Below are 17,101 nucleotides of genomic sequence, written 5' to 3'. Positions count from 1 at the left end.
TTACTAGTGAAACTATGACGCTGTTCATTAGCTCTTCCCTCATTTTCCAGTGACCTGAACCAGATGACGGTTTCCAATGGGAAGCGCTTCCCTCCAGCGCCTGCTCTCCTCAGAAGGCGCAGACCAGAGGCGCCTGTGTAACCTCACACACACCGTCCACCCCCCACTGCAGGCCCCGCCCTCCCCGCACCGGCCACGCAGCCTGCTCCCCAGCGGAGCCAATACTCCTGGTGTAAACCCCTCGGGGTCTCGGGCTCTATGGGGGCGTGAATCCCCAATGCGGGGAGTCTCCCTGCAAGGACAAGGGCACACATGACCCACAGGGTGAACAGCAGCGCGGAGCAGTCACACCTAGGGGTGAAGACTCCCAGTATCCCTTACCTCAGGGTTCATATTACTGAGGCTATAGGCCGCCATCAGAGGCCCCGCCCCCAGCCAGGAAGGCCGTTGCGGCCCGCCCCTAGCACTTGCGCGCATGCGCCCCTGTCTTCCCCAGCAGCGTGCTCCACAGACGCCCGTTGGAGGTTGGCTGTCCGCGTGCCCGAGAGCCCCGCCCCCAGTGGGCGTGCGCATGTGTGCAGGCGCGGGGCCACAAGGTCCCTGCAGGAGAGGAGAGAAAGGGAGGGTTGGGGGGCATCAGCGACCCTTTCTGGTGGTGTCTCCTCACCGGCAACCTTCGTGGCGGTCTCTTCTCAAAACCAGCTCTTGTGAGATGAGCACTCGTGATTTTTAAATTGCACACGTGAAATCCACACACTTACATACACAGAGTTTCAAGAGCTCAAGCACAATATCCTCAAATTGGGGCAAGTGCTTTCTAGCCCTGTGGACTGCAGTTCCCTGGTTCTTGTCTGTACCTTTCAAAACAGTAGGTCCTTTTTCCCAGCAAGCCTGCAGTTTCCCTTAAAGAACAACCTAGCAAAGAATTTCAGACCTGGGAAACACTCCGAGATACTGTCTCCTGACTCCATTCCAAGAGGTTTTCCAAACGCATTTACTCTACAAGAATATTTATTCTTAGTGTATTCAATACATGGAGGTTTTTCAATAAATGTTGATTCACAGGTGTTTCCTTGGTCAAGTTTTTGTTACAGCTTTGAGCGAGCTGTGACAATGAGTCAATATCAACACAGCAGGTAGTATGGGAAGAATTTTACTCTGCCTTTCTCCTTTTTGGTAATATATTGCAGAATTGCAGTTGGCAATAAAAATAATAAATAGTGGGATCAGCTTATTGACCTTTATAATGCTTCCCAAAGAAACTTCAATCACCAGATCCTCTTTCTGGTCAGTTGCAAGGTTAGAGCATTTCTCACTCAACAGGATGTTTCTGAAGACCCCTCACATCTAACAGCACTAAGAGCCTCCAAGTGCACAGATTTGAAAACCCCACGAGACACGAACATGGTATCTCTTCGTTTCTCTATTGTTCCGTGATTGAGTGGAAGATGAACTGTCTTCTGAGGCTTGTGATCTGTGTCCAGAGATGTTTTTTTCTCAGTAGCCAATGCCTGCTCCCAACGTCTCTGCAGGAATGGTCAGAGATCATGATCCAAAGGACTTTTAGATGCTCCCTTCCGTGACAGGTCTTTCCAAATTCCATTCGGGCTAATTTGATTATCTGTCTCTGGGGTGTAGGATTTTGAAGCAGTACAAAAATGATCACAGTATTGGGACTGGATAATTTTTCCACAATGTAATTTTTGTATCAGTGGCCCTGAGAAGACTCATTCAGATACTGTGTCAGAGTTATGAGTGAGAATCTTGTAAATAACTGGTTGAAAAGACGGGGAAGCAACAAGGAAGCCTGGCTTTCTTGAGTGCCTGGGTACAATATTTTGCCTCACCATCCCTCTAGAATGAAGTTATTGGTTGAAAATCATTTCAGTTTTCCTTCATGATAAAAGCTCAAGTACTCAGCGATATTTCCAAGTTGTTTATTTTTTTTCAGTCCCCAACAGGAGTTTCTTTATATAAAGTTCACCAAGATATTGTTTGAAATACTCTCACCTCATCTTCTCATCTTCTTGTGAGGCAATTTTTCCTGACAAGGGGCAAGGAATGTCTTAAGCACCAACAGGAGTCTTTTTCACAGTGTAGAAAAGTCCTTCTAAACCTCTCTTTCCTTCCCCAACACCCTACAATCAGTAAGAATTCTGCTGCTACAGCTGTGAGGGAATCTTGTCTCCCAAAAGATTGGGTTTCAATCTTCTGAGGTTTTCACTCTTCATCTTCCTTGACAAGTTTCTTAACAATCCTCTCTTCTCACAACACAAGACATGAATACTCTTTCATATCATCTTGATAGTGATAAAGTGACATTGATTCTCAGTATGAAAATAAGACTCAAACATGTTTTTAAAAAAGCATTGCTACCATGATTCCCATGCATATGAGACCGTATGCACTGATGAGCCTAGATTCTAAAGAGTCAGGGTAAGTAATGGAGGCAGGAAATGCACAAGCTTATAAGCTGGGCTTGCAGGATAGGATTTAGATGGAAGTGGGTTTGTATGAATGGGGATTGAACATTGGTGGATAAAGTCTTGGCATTGTCTCAAGGTGCACATCCATTTCATGGGTAGTGGATTTTTAACACCTAGAAAAACCAGCGCTCTACGATGTTTAGTCCCTTAACATAAAGAAAGAGAAGAAGATTTTCTGCCTTCTTGTTCCTTACTTCTGTCCCTCCCCCTCCTAAGCCTAGACATTCAACGCTATATGATGGCTCTTCCAAATCCATTTCATTCAAAGAGCCTGCAGATTTTGTGTGTATTTGCAACTGGGTTTCGTGTTGAAGCCAAGATGCACACTTCAGTCTCTTTACTCCGAGTTCACTTTCTCACAAGGATGAGTAACTAATAATAGCTTAATATATGATACATTTTTGGTAGTGTTGCCAGATAAAATACAGCTTTCCAGTTAAATGCAAATTTCAGAAAAACAGGGAAAGAATTTGCAAGTAAAACTATGTCCAAAATATTGCATAAGACACACATATTAAAAACTAATTCATTGTTTTTGCGAAATACAAAAATCAAATTCAGTTAGGCATTTGTTATTTTTATTTGCTAGATCTGGCCACCCTATTCTTTCAGGTACTTTGAAATTTAAGCGAGTGTAGAAATTCTTGTTCTAGGGATCTGGTGCAAAAACAGAAGAGCCATGATACCAACACAAAGACAATCATCGGAAATATCCTCAGATATGTTGGAACACATATGAATTTTCAACCAGAAAACAACTGCAGACATTTTCAAAAATGAAAATAGATTGCATTCACTTTTAGTTGCACAATGTATCTCTGGAAAGATTTTAATGAAACATAATAATGGTTTCCTCTGGGAAAGAGATTGGGTTGACAGGGGAAAGAGGTGGGAGGAGGAGGCGTGAGTGCAAATTCCATTCTGCACAATTTGAACTTGAACCATGCAAAGGTACTATTTGTTAAACTATTATATGAAAATTTTAAAAAGGTACAAAATATTTAACAACAATGTAATACTATGAGAAACACATTTAGTGAATTCTGCTCTTAGACATGTGGGCTGCATGATGATTTTTTGATGGAGGGGGGCTTTCCCGCACAAAGGAGCATTAGTAAGGCTGCTCTTGGTGGATGTTGGTTGGAGCACAAGGACCACTTCCTTGGGAATGATGTACATACAGCAATCAACCATGCTGCATCTGTTGAGACAATCCTAATTTCAAACACTTGGTTCCACGTGGCCGTAAATACCCAAGTGTTTATCACACTAAAAGTTCTGAATTTTGTTCCGAAAGTCTAGTCTCTGTTGAAGTAAGTCAACAGCCAGGTAGGAAGCAGAGTGGGTTGAGGGACACAAAAGTAGGTTGATGGAGAAAGAAGCGAAATAAAGAGAACATCAAATCCAAGCTTGCTGCTATGACTCTAAAAAGCAATTTATAAATCACCCACAGAGGCACATACAAATTGCATTGCCACCGTGTAATGTGGAAGGAACTTCAGTTCTTGCCTACCTGCCAGAGCCCTCATGGAATGTCTCCCCATCCCACCCAGGCCCACCTGCCCTCTGCCCCTCCCCCGCTGCAGAATGTTTCCGTCCCACATTCTATAGTTTAGATTCAAACTTCTCCCTCCTTTACTTGGATGTTGAGCATCTGCTGGAGCAGGTCACTCTCTGGATCCTGGTTTTGACTTTTCTCATCGCGGCTGAGGCAGCGATCGTCCGTGCCCAAGCCTGCGGGATGGTTTTAGAAGGAGGTAAGCCTGTAGGCTGGGGGTGTGTTCTCAGAGACCCTGCCATCCATCAAACCCTTGGGGTTCACAGGTGACAGTTGACATGTGGGCACATAGCTGGACTGGAGTAGAGGAAGGAGAGAGCTCTGGGCCCTCTCTCCTGGGGAGACTGGGGAGCCTGAAGCACTCTGAGACTGTACGGGGCAGGAGGAGGTCATTGGAGGTGGCTGAAGGGGAACTGGCCTGAGTATGGAGAAAGGATGGCAGTAGGGAGGTTGATTCTTTCTAGAAGGGAGACAAACCTCTTTGAAACGTGTGTGTAGGGATGTGGGTGATGTCCTGGTCGTGACACAGGGAGGGTCACGAGGAAAGCCTAGCCCTGTGTTGGGTTCCTCAGGCAGCTGAAGCTTGCCCCACCATATCTTTCTAAGGGATGTGAACTGGAGCTAATGTGTCTAATGGGGCCAGGGGGACAGATGGTCTTAGTCAGAAAACTATTCAGTGGGGCTGTGTGTGGCCACACCTGCAGTGAAGTGTCCTCTCCCAGAGCTAGGCAGGAAGTTCCTCTAACTGCCGCAGCCCAGACCTCCTCCACTCCTTCCAGCCCAGAGCTCACTTCTCCATTCAGCTAACTGTTGCTTTGGATCCAACAGGGGATGGGCAACCATGTAGCTTCAGCCAAGAGAGTGCTGGGGGTCCCAGGTTGTTGGGAATGGCTCTTCCTTTTGTGGAAATGCAGTTCTTCAGACCTATGTCATCTTGTCCAGTATCTCATGGCGGACCCTCAGGCCTGCCTTGAGAGGAAGAGTTTGTTCATATTTGGTGTCACTCCTTCATGGACAGGGAACCGATGTGGAGTGCGGCTGGTTGGGGTGGAATGTTTGTGAAGGCTGATTCCCTTTACAAAGGGGGAAGGAGTGTCACCCAGAGGCAGGAAGACATCTGTGTTATTAGACGTCCTATGACACCTGTTCTGATTAACCAGGTGCACCGTGCTGTGTACCTTGTTCTCCTGGACAGGTGCTTCAGACAACTTGATCACAATGGCACCTGGCTCATGCCCGCTTCTCAGTTCGTCTCACTTTCTGTTAGAGGGAGCTGGAAGGGGAAAGACCACAGGCAGTCTTACTCCCACAGCCAATGTAACATGATAATTCCCTGGCCCCTGTTTGATCCTCTGCAACCATCACTGGCTGTGAAATGACAGAATCTAAGGGACACACACCTAATTCTCAGATCCCCCCTCCTCAGAACAGACCCCTGAGTGATGACAGTGACTCTGGGCACTGGGGAGGGGGTGGCAGGACCTGGCTCACGTTAAGGGTCTGCTGTGGGTGGTTCTGAGATGCAGCTGCATGCTGGGCCGGGGTGTAATAGGTTTGTATCAGGATTCCACTGGAGAGAGATTTTTCCAGCATCTTTGTTTTGTTTTGTGAGGCTAGGAAAGAAACAGAAGATTTATACTGAGCATCAGGAAATGGAAGACTGAGGAGGAGGTGGGGCCCTAAGATTTTAAATAGTGCCTGTCCACAAAGGGCATCTGGGTGCCGAGAACTTACCTTGGAGAAGCTCCCAAACTGCTGGTGCACCTGCTGAGGGGCCTTTCTCACAGAGCAGATGTCCACCCAGTTCCAGGTCTTGGGAGACAGCCTGTGAGGCTTAGGTGCCAGGGGCGCCTTAGGGAGGCTCTCCGAGTCAGTGCTTGCTGAGACTGTTTATTCTTGGCAGACAAGGGTCAGGGAACCAGGTGGATAGAGCGAGGTCACCAGTGGAATACTTCTCAACTGGAGGTCAGAGCAGGAAAATCCCTCCAGGACATTTGCACACTGCACAGTCTCCCCTGTCCAAAGGCCCCTCCCCTGTGGAGATTTACACACTGGTTCCCCAGAGAGCCTCAGTCCCCGGTGCCCAGTCTCCTCCGGCACTCACCCCTTTCCTTTGCCTCAACAGCATCTGCAGTGCTGGGAACGGATGTGACCATGAACCCTGGTGCCTCCTTGTCTCCTTTCACGGCAGTGCCCTTTGCTCCACCTGTTCCTGGCCCCCAACACTGGCCACCCCGGGAGCAGCACCCGCCGCCCCCCATGACCCCATCTTTCCCTCCTGGCAGCACCCTGCTGCTGCCAGCTTTCCCCACAACACCTTTGCTGGCTCATGGTGGCCATGGCCCCAGTGCCCCTGGGGCTTGCAACGTCATTTTCCAAGTCAGCTCAGAAGGGAGGCCAGTAGAGCCCCCCCAGACTCAGACCTTTGTCCTTACTCAGGCCCCCTTCAACTGGCGCATCCCAGGGGCCCTCAGTGGGAGTGCTGTTTGTCCTGCATCCATATTCCTAGCAAGTCCTGCGATGGAGACCATTGTGACTGCTCCAGATGTTGGAGTGACTCAGGCTGGCATGGGAGGCTGGACCCCCAGCTTTCTTCCTCGAGCGCCACCACCAGCTGCCCAGCTGGCGCCCATCATCCCCCCAGCGAACTCTGGGCCACGGCCACATGGCACTTCCAGGGAGGGCAACTTGGCCACCAACCAGTCCAAGGCCGCGCAGGATGACTCCTGTAACCCCAAGAGCGTGTGCGAGAACTTCCGACGTTGGCAGCGCTTCAAGCCCCTGGCCCGGAGGCACCTTCCGCAGAGTCCTGATGCAGAAGCTCTTTCCTGCTTTCTCATGTGAGTGAACTCGCAGGGGGTCATGAGCTTATCGGAGATTTTAGATAAAGAGGAACTGTGGGTGGACTCACAGGTTAGGATTCTAGGGATATGGCAGGAAGGTCTGAGGGCGATGTCCATGCTCTGAGAAGGCACACAGTCAGTCATACACGTCACTCTGCCCGTTCATGACATCCCTTCAGGGCCTTATGTCAACTGACCCCACCACCTTGTGAGCCCCACCAACTCGATGTCTTAGGATTCTCACGGTCATATTGACTGGACACGTGCAGTCAGAGGGCTGTGGTGTAAGGTGAGGAGCCACGGGGTGGATGCCCCGCTCTCCTGTGGTGCTGTCTCCCCTCATTCAGGACTGGAGTGTGCATGGCCAGGGCTGTGACTTCAGAGGAGGGTAGGGGTGCGGGGCCCAGGAGAGAGCTTCATGCACACCTGGCTCTCATTGTTCGGGAGAATCCCAATAGGAACAGGGCCGTGGTAGAGCTCTCCTAAGGGCGAGGGCGCTCTCCTATGAGAGCTGTGAGCCTGGCAGGCTTTTCCATCCTAAACCGCAGGTCCCTCGTGAAAAGGGGACAGTTACACGTACCTCAGAGGAGTGTGCAGGAGACTCCTTGGGCTAATCTATGATGTGTTAGCAGATTGCCTGGCACCTGCCATGCCTCATTACTGAGAGTGATTTTGATTATGAAAAGGCAATCTTGAGGAGGAAGAGCGCTCCCCAAGCACAAGGTCCCAGCTCTAGCCTGGGAGTGGGTGGTCATCCTCCAGGGAGTGTGAGGCGGTGACAGTGGTAGCCGGGCAGCCTTGTCTTGCTCTCCCAGACACCTGCCTCTCCCCGTCCTTACGTTCGTTGAGTGACATGTGGTCTGCATGGCTGGGTGGGGTCGGGCAGGTGGGGGCTGGGCTGGTCACGGAGACGGACCCCGACGGCTTACAGCCCAGTGCTGCGATCCCTGGCCCACCTGAAGCCCACCATGGCACTGGAGGAGAGAGAGCAGCTGGCCGTGCAGGAGTGGCAGCGCACCAGCAACTTTGACCGCATGATCTACTATGAGATGGCGGAAAAGTGAGTCAGCGTCCTGGGCTCAAGGGCTGCAGGGTGGGTGAGAGCGGTGGCTGAGGGCCAGACCCAGGGCAGGGTCTGGCTGTAGGGGTGCCCACCAGAGAGGACAAAGGAGGAGGACTGTCACCCAGCACAGGGTCCCTGCATCCCAGGGGCCCTTTTGCCCTCCAGGAGCCCCTCCTTCACCTGCAGAGCCTGAGTCTTCTGTCCTTCCTCCACCGGGGCTCTGCCCTCCCCTGATGCTCACCCACCCTTGTGTTGACATGGAGGTCTCAGGATGGGGTGGGGTAAAGCTGTGAGTCTGGTAGGGGTCCAGCTCCAGCCATAGGGCCCTGCAGGGGAATGCGCTCCACCCACCAGCCTGCTGCCTCCGTAGTGATGGGTGGCTGGCGGCCACTGACATAGAATTTGGGACCCCCGCTCCTCATGAAGAGTGGCCTGCCTGGGTACCCTGGCATCCCTGAAGAGGCCGGGGAAGACAGCCTGTTGTCAGCCCTTCCAGGGTTTTCTCCACAGCAATCCCCTTGGTTCAAAAAACAAAATCAAACAAGCGCCTCTCAGAGGAAAGGAAAGCTCCCCTCTATGCTCAGCGTCCACGTCCTCCAGCCTCTCCTGAGCCCTGTCTGCAGGTTTATGTCCCAGGACTCTCAGTCCCAGCCCAGGATCCTGGATCCGGGCAAGGACCCCTGTGGGGAACACATGTCTGATCCAGCCTCTGGCTGTTCGTGTGGTTCTAGATAAGGACGGGGGCATGAGGAGGGTGTCCCGTGGGTCTGCTGTGGGTCCCGTTGACCTGGCCCAGTTCAGTGATGTGGGTCTATGCTGTTCAATGCCCTCCAGTGCTGGTGAGGCAGGAAGTGTCCCAGATCTTGGATTGGTTCCACAGCTCTCTGCTGTGGACAGCATCTCAGGGCCTTGACAGCCCCAAGGCACATCCTCTCCCGATCCCTCGTTCTCTGCCACCTTTGTTGGGCTCCAGAGCCCAGGCCTTTAGCTCAGGGTGGCCTATGCCTCTGTCACCCCCTAGGTTCATGGAATTTGAGGCAGAGGAGGAGATGCAGATTCAGAAGTTGCAATGGCTACAGGGGGTACAGGGCCTGCCTCCCCCAGCCCCACTGAAGCTGGATCCTCGGGGGCCCCCAGTCCCGAACGTGGGCCTTCAGCCAGGCACCCACATTCCCACTGGCGTTGATGGCAAAGGTAACAAGGGCCTCGGGATGGCCACTGTCCCCACATGGGTCCTTTTCCTTCAAGAGGGCATTGGTCTTTCAACCAGAACAGCTACCAAAGGCGGGGCGGGGGGGGAGGGGCGGGTCTCAGCAGCCCTTGGTCACAATGGGGTTCTGACTCGGTCCGTTTTGAAACTCCTCTCCCAGCTCCCTATCAAAGGACCCCACACAAAGTCTGCCTAAAGTGTGGGCTTGATGGGGAGACCCCAGGAAAATCAGAGGTCCCACACCCCTTCACATGGGACTCTCTTAGATGCCCCCCTTACCTGCCCCTCCCACTGTGCATACGGCTTCAGGCGGTCCTGACCCCGCCCCCACTCACGTCAATGTCACCCCAACACTGCAGTCACCACCGTGTGCTCGGTGGTCAGGAGGTGCACTGGGAGCCCCTCACCTTATTTCCCTCCTTCCTGCTCTGCCTCAGCCTGCGCTCCCAGGAAGGCCAGCCGCAGGGCCCAGCCTACCCGCCCGAAGCCACACAGATCGCAGCGGCCCCTGGGGCCCAAGGCACCCAAGGAGATTCCCCCTGGGGCTGTGAGAGAGTATGTGGACATCATGGAGGTACTGGTGGGGCCTCAGCCACGGGCGAGTCAGATGCAGAATGTGGAGAGGACGGAAGTGAGCTGAAGCAGGAGGAGGACGGGACCTACCCGGACCCAGATCTCCTGAGCTACATTGACCAGCTGTGTTCCCAGGAAGACTTCATCACCAAGGTGGGCTGGCCTGGAGCCTGGGGTCTGCTAGATTCCAGGGCGTGGAACTCTCAGCACCCAAGATCTGGGTTCCTCCCAGGCCAATGGGACTTAAGCTCAGCTCCTTGTTCTTGAGCTGTAGTGGGGGGGGGCTTTGTGTGTAGGGAGGGGTGTGTGTGTGTGTGTCTGTGTCAGATAACCATCCCCGCCTTGTGGAGGGGAGGAGGTGCGGGTCTCAGCTTTTCACTTTCCCTCCAGGCCTTGGCTCACAGGCCACTCCTGGCCAAGGATGCTCACAGCCTCTTCCTTCTGTCCCAGTTGAGGTGGTCATTCACTCTCGATTCCTGGAGGAATTGCTTTCCCCAGAAGCACAGCTGGATCTCTTGGCCCTAGCTGAGGAGCTGGAGCAGGAGGAAGGACTCACCCTTGAAGAGGTGAGCCAGGGGAGTGAGAGGGACACTCAGGGACCCCAGGGAGCCAGGGGAGCCAGGGACCCCAGGTAGAAAAGGGGTGACGAGGGACACCCAGGTAAGACAGGGGAGGGAGGGACTCTGGTGAGCAGGGGAGAGATAGGACCCCAGGACAGGAGGCCCACGTGGCTGTGTCCATCCCTCCCTTGCCTGGGAGGCCTGGGGTGGGTGCAGTGCAGGGCAACAGGAAGGAGGGATGGGGAGCCACGAGGGGACGTAGGACACACAGCTGGGAATCAGGTGCAGGAGGACGGCAGGAACACACAGTGTCTGCGTGTGGACTCAAGTCCCGGGGTCACCCATCTCCTCCTACCCCTGAGGGCCATTGTCCCACTGCCCAGTGCTTCTCCTCTCACACGTGTGTGTGGAGCAGTCACTGTCCTCCTCCCTCCTACCAGCTGGTGCAGAAACGACTCCTGGCCTTGAAGGAGGACAAGGGTGCGCGAGCACCCCCCAGTCACAGCGCACCCCGAATGGACTCAAGTCATTTTGAGTCCAGCGCCGGGCAAGGTGCCCAGAGGCACGACCGAGGCCCCCAGCTCGGGGTCTGCGATGACGCCTGCCCACCAGAGATGGATTTCAAGGCCCTTCATAGGCTCAGCCAGACAGACACTGGCCTGTCCAGGCCCCAAGGCTTTGTTCCCTCTCCCAGACATCAGGAGTTGCCTCCATTCCGGGCTGCACGGCCGTCCCCTCCCCAGGGTCAAAGGCGCCCTGGCCCTCGACTGGGCCCCAGGGATACCTCCGTTCTCAGAGGAGCCTCTCCTGTTGAGGAGGCCCGAGGGCCCAGGGACGGGTCCAGTGAGGACGAGGGGGACCTCCCCAGCCTGGCCTTCCTCTTGGCCTCTGAGCACAACCTCCTGCCCCGGGGCCTGTGCCTGAGTCCTGCCCCTGCCTCGGGGCTGGTCGGCCCTGGAGGTTGGGGGACCCAGAGAGCTCCCCAGGGCCCCTCCCCTCAGGGAACAGGCCTCAGCCCAGCTCCGCCAGCCGCCGCCAAGTCTAGGAAGCGGGCTCCGTGTGGAGGCCCAGCTGCTGGTGAGAAGCTGCCTGTCCCCGGGGCTGACCTAGGGGTCTCTGGGAGGCCAGCCTTGGCTCTGGGGCTGGATCGCCCCACACAGCCGAGAAAGAGAAGGTGTGACCCCTTTGCCTCAGGGGGCAGGAGGAAGCGGCACTGCAGCCAGTAGGGAACCGTGGGCCAGCTCTCCAGTGCCAGCCCCTTGGGGCGGCCTGCAGGGGACCCTAGGGGCTCCCTGTGGTCTCATCCCAGTGCTGATCCTGGCTGATGTGGGGAAAGGGAGGGAGGGCAGGACCACCAGGGTGGGGAGAGGGGGAAGTGGGGTTATGGAGGGTGAGGAAGGTGGGGGGGGTGCGGTCTGGGTGGGTGTGGGTGGGAGCAGGACCTTTGCAGTGAGGTATGTAATTTGTGAATAAAGATCGTTTTGTTGGGAGATGCTCTCAGGCCACCGTCATCTTGTTTGTGTTTGAGCTGGTCCACAGAGAGGGATCCTGGGAGGAAGGAAGGATGAGGGAGGTCACAGGAGCTGTGGATCTACAGGGGGCCAAGTCTTCCTTCCACATAGACCAGGACCCCTCAGGCTGCTCCTGGGAGCACCCAGCTCTCACTCTCCCCAAAGACCCCTTGTCATCCCCCTCGCTCAAGTCTGCCTGGCTAGGTGCCTTCTGGGGCAACTGTACCACCTTCTGCATCCCTGAACCATCTAGGGAAGGGGAGCTGCTTTTGTGCGTCTCAGTCCTCTGGACACTAACCCATTTCTGGGATGGAGCCCAGAGACAGCCCTTGTCTCTAGGGAGCTTCTCTCTGCTTCCCGGAAGCGGCCAGAGGACGCTGGGATGATCCTCTGCTCATCCAGGGTTTCCTGTGTGGGTGGTCTGACCAGAGAGGGAACGTCTCGGCCCCAGGGACAGGACCGTCTGCCTCTCTGCCTCCTTGTCGGGGGAGCATCCTCTCATCTCAGTGGGAGTATTGCCATGTGGAGAGTGATGGTGGCAGCTACCTCTTAATCCCAGTGAGAATGGAACAAGGGGAATGGTGAGAGGAAATTCCTGGGGCGCCCATTAAAGGTATGTATAAGGGAAAGGACAGGTGGGCCCTTTCGTGGAACGTGTGGGATTTCTGTGCAGGAGCATCTTGTTTAACTGAGGGAGGAGGACCCATCTTACTGTGGCTGTGGGGCCTGGCCCTAGAGACCTATGGGTCTGCAAAGACATCCCGCAACTACTGTCCCTTCCTTTGCCACCCATGGCTGGACATGTGTGTGTACTGGTGTCAACACTGATTTGTAGTCACATATAAAACACTTCCTCCTCACAAACTATGACCATGCATCACAACAACAGCTCACCCAGCAGGGCAGCAGGGTAGAGGTGTCTGTGGCCCACATCTGGGTGGGAGCTGGGATCCGTGCTGAGGAGTGTGGAGACCTCCGTCACCCTCCTGTGGGTGCTGGCAGGGGACCTCACATCGTCAGAGCAGGGTAAAGGACCCGCTGAACAGGGAGCAGACCCTTGCTGTGTTCCAGAACTCCCCCGGCCCCTCCCAGTCTGCTTAGCCCCCATCATGCGCCGTGCTGGCCCGCCTCTGAAGCCCCTTCCTCCTAACCACTTAAACGTTCTGATCTTTTGTGGACCCACCCTGGGCCTCACCCCTCTTCCCTCCTGGCCAAAGCCTCTTCTCCAGGTTCTGAGTTCTGATTCCTTCCCCAGAACCCAGGCAGGGTTGGGACAGCAGAGACTCCTTCATTCTCCCTCCTCCCCCCCAGACCTTGACAATCGCCTTTCTGTGTTTCTATGGTTTTGACTACTGTATATACTTCATATGAGTGGCTATGATATATACTTTTATGACTGGCTTATTTCACTTAGCATATTGTCTTAGAGATTTATCCATGTGGTAGCATGTCTTGTGGTTCCCGTCCTTTTTTGTTGTTGTTGTTGTTTGGTTTTTGTTGTTGTTGTTGTTTTAATAAATTTATTTATTTATTTATTGGCTGTGCTGGGTCTTCGTCGCTGCACACGGGCTTTCTCTAGTTGCTGAGAGCGGGGGCTACTCTTCATTGTGGTGCGCAGGCTCCTCATTGTAGTGGCTTCTCTTGTTGTGGAGCACGGGCCCTAGGTGCATGGGCTTCAATAGTTGCGGCACATGGGCTCAGTAGTTGTGGCTCACGGGCTCCAGAGCACAGGCTCAATAGTTGTGGCACACGGGCTCAGTTGCTCCGTGACATGTGGAATCTTCCCAGGGCAGGGCTCGAACCCGTGTCCCCTGCATTGGCAGGTGGATTCTTTACCACTGTGCCATCTAGGAAGTCCGGTTCCCTTCCTTTTTAAGGAAGGAAATAATATTTCATTGTGTGTATAGACCACAGTATCCGTTCATCTGTGTTGGACATTTGGGTTTTTTCACCTCTTGGATTTTTGGATAATGCTGCAATGAATATGAGTGTGCAACTATCTCTTCGAGATCCTGCTTTGAATTCTTTGGGTTACGTGTCCAGAAGTGGGGCTGCAAGATTACATGGTAGTTACATGTTTAACTTTTGCAGGAAACCTCATCTTGTTTTTTCTAAGGGTTGTACCATTTTACACTCTCACCAACAATGAGAAAGATAGCCACCATCAAGAACTTGGTGTATATCCATCTTCTAAAAATATTTATGCTTTTAGCACACCTATAGGTAATCAAAATTATATACAATACTATTTTTGCTTGTATAAGCTGTCATATGTATATCATATTGCCTTTGGCTTCTTATTTCAAGATTCTTACTTTAAAGTAAGAAAAGTTGACAAATGTTCTTTAATTTTTAAATTATTTACAATTTTGCATTGTATGGATACATTAAAAATCATTTCTCAGTTCTCATGTTGGTGAACTTTTATAAAATACAATGTTACAGGGTAATCAATTCCAGAAAAAAAGGTTTTCCTTTCAGAACTTTGAAACTTTATTCCATCCAATATGGTTTTTATTATTTTTTAACATTATGCCATCAATAAATCCTCTCATAGTGGACGATCATCTTCCTTGCTAATTGTTTTTAAGATTGTCTTTTGTCTTTTGAGATCTACGGTTTCTTGATGTGTGACTAGTTTCGGGTTAAATTTATCCTCCACGTAACCTATTTTGCTTCATTAACTGATAATACACATTTTTCATCAACTCGAGAACATAATATTATGTTTTTCAAATGTTTCTTCTCCACATTCTCTCCTGTCTCTACTTGCAGGACGCTGGATAGATGTATATTAGACCATCTCATATGTTCTCTCTGTCTTCATCAGCTTGGACTGCTATCACAAAATACCACAGACTGCGTGGCTTAAAAAACAGACATTAATTTCTCAGAGTTCTGAAGGTTGTAAGTCCAAGATCAAGGGGCTAGTTTCAGTTCCTGCTGAGAGCTCTCTTCCTAGCTTTCAGATGGTTGTTTTTTTACTATGTCCTCACATGGCAGAAGGAAAGAGGGATCGCTCTTGTGTCTTTTCTTATAAAGGCACTAATGCCATTATGAAAGCTCCATTCTCATGACCTAATTACCTCCCAAAGGCCCTATCCCCAAATACACTGAAGGTTAAAGCTCCAGCATATGAATTTTTTTGGGGGGTGGGGTATAAGTCCATAGCGTTCTGCCCCTGGTACCCAAAATTCATGTCCTTATTGCATGCAGAATACATTCATTCTATCCCAACAGCCTCAAAAGCCTTAAGTCATTCCAGCATCAACTCCAAGGTTTAAAGTCCAAAGTCTGATCTAAGCAACATCTAAATCACATATGGGTGAGACTGGAAGTACTGTTCATCCTGAGGCAAAATTCCTCTGCAGCTGTAAATCTGTGACCCAAACAAGTTAAATGTTTTCAACTACGATGGTGGGACAGGCAGATAATAGACATTCCTACTCAAAAGGAAGAAACAGGAAAGAAGGAAGGGGTGACAGTTTCCAAGCAATCCAAAATCTAGCAAGGCAAATCCCATTAGATCTTAAGGTATGAGAATAATCTTCTTTGATTTGATGCTTTGCCCTCCAGGCCCACTGGGGTGCCAACATCACCCTCACAGCTCGATGGGCAGCCCCACTCCTTCAGTTTGGTGGGGTGCCACCCACACTGCAGCTGTCTGTAGGTGGAAGAGTGACAATCTCATACTTTGAAACTGAGGCCCCTGGGCCTGTGATGGGACTGACAGCCCCGATGATCTCTGAATCACCTTTGGGGTCCTTCTTCCCTTTTCATGAGGGGAAGTACACGTTCACACCCAAATTGCTCTATTCTCCCATCCTGTAGAATCCAAGAATTCTGACAGCCTTCCCTCATTCTGCCTGGCTTTCTCTGTCCCCTTTGGTTCAAACTGGCAGTGTCTCTGCTGGTTTAATCCCTCTCTATTCCTAGTCTCTGCGGAGGTGACTGGTTACATTAACGAGTCACATCCACAATCTCTTCTTCAAATGGTTGCTCAGCTACACCCTTAGAGTTGTGTTCAGAACAAGCTTTCTCATTTTGAAAGATGGATAGGCTAAGAATTTTCCAAATCTCTAAGTTCTGATTTCTTTCTGCTTAACAATTCTGTCTCCAATTTATCTTTCTTCTGATGTGTTTTACTATAAAGCAATCATGAGGACCCAAGCCACGTCTTCAACACTTTGTTCAGAGATCTCCTCACATGATATTGTTTCATCGCTCACAAGTTCTGCCTCCCAAAAAACACTAGAACACAGTTCAGTCAAGTTCTTTATCACTTGATGATAAGAATCGCCTTTCCTCCAATTTCTAATAACATGTTCCTCATTTCTCTTTGAGACCTCACCAGAAGAGCCTTTAATGTTCACATTTCTATCTATTTATGATTATTTACGTATTCTCTACAGAGATAGAGACTTTCTCTCCAGTGTGCTTCTCTTCTGAGCCCTCACCAGAATCACTTTTAATAGGAAAAGGCTGAAAGGACTTTATGGCGATCTCAGCTTTTTTTTTTTTAGCATACACCTCAAAACTGTTTCAGTCTTTACAAACTATCCAATTTCAAGGCAACTTCCACATATTTAGGTATTTGCTACTTCTTGGTACCAAAATATGTCTTAGCTCAAGGTGATGTAACAAACTACCACAGACTGGGTGGCTTAAACCACAGACATTGATTTCTCCCTGTTCTGGAGGTTGCAAAGTTCGCAATCAAGGCATCAGTAGACTCTACAGCCATAAATTTCTCTTTCATACATTCTCTTTCTTTTCTGTGCTACATTTTAGCCATTTTTTCACATCTGTCATCCATGTCATATGCTTCCTCTTCATCAGTATCTGATCTAGCTTTTCCCCATTCTCTTTGACATATAGATGTGTGATGTTTGTATGTTCCGTTTCATCATACACTATAAAATATTCAATTTCAATGGTCAAAATTTACTAACATAAATAATTTTTACTGTTTAATACAAAACACTGTTAACTGAGACTGGCACTTGTATTTTTTTTAATTTTTTTTATTTATTAATTTTTTGAACTATCATTGTGACCCTGGGATGAATCCAGCTTGATTGTGGTGTATGATCTTTTTTATGTGTTGTTGGATTCTGATTGCTAATATTTTGTTGAGAACTTTTGCATCTATATTTATCAAAGATTTGGCTTGTAGTTTTCTTTTTTGGTATTGTCTTTGTCTGCTTTTCGTATCAGGGTGATGGTGGCTTTCTAGCATGACTTGGGGAATGTTCCCTCCTCTTCAATCTTTTGAAAGAGTTTGAGAAGGATCAGTA

General features: G+C 50.7%; 1 pseudogene; it reads left to right on the top strand.

Annotated features, from left to right (window-relative positions):
- Positions 1-312: 312 nt before the first annotated feature.
- On the top strand, positions 313-11,519 carry LOC130844465 (NUT family member 2G-like; annotated as a pseudogene).
- The last annotated feature ends 5,582 nt before the right edge of the window (positions 11,520-17,101 follow it).

The sequence above is a fragment of the Hippopotamus amphibius genome, chromosome 2 (genome assembly GCF_030028045.1).
Source record: "Hippopotamus amphibius kiboko isolate mHipAmp2 chromosome 2, mHipAmp2.hap2, whole genome shotgun sequence".
Classification (NCBI taxonomy): Eukaryota; Metazoa; Chordata; class Mammalia; order Artiodactyla; family Hippopotamidae; genus Hippopotamus; species Hippopotamus amphibius.
The sequence above is the reverse complement of the archived record's forward strand: the minus strand, read 5'-3'. Positions and strand labels throughout refer to the sequence as shown.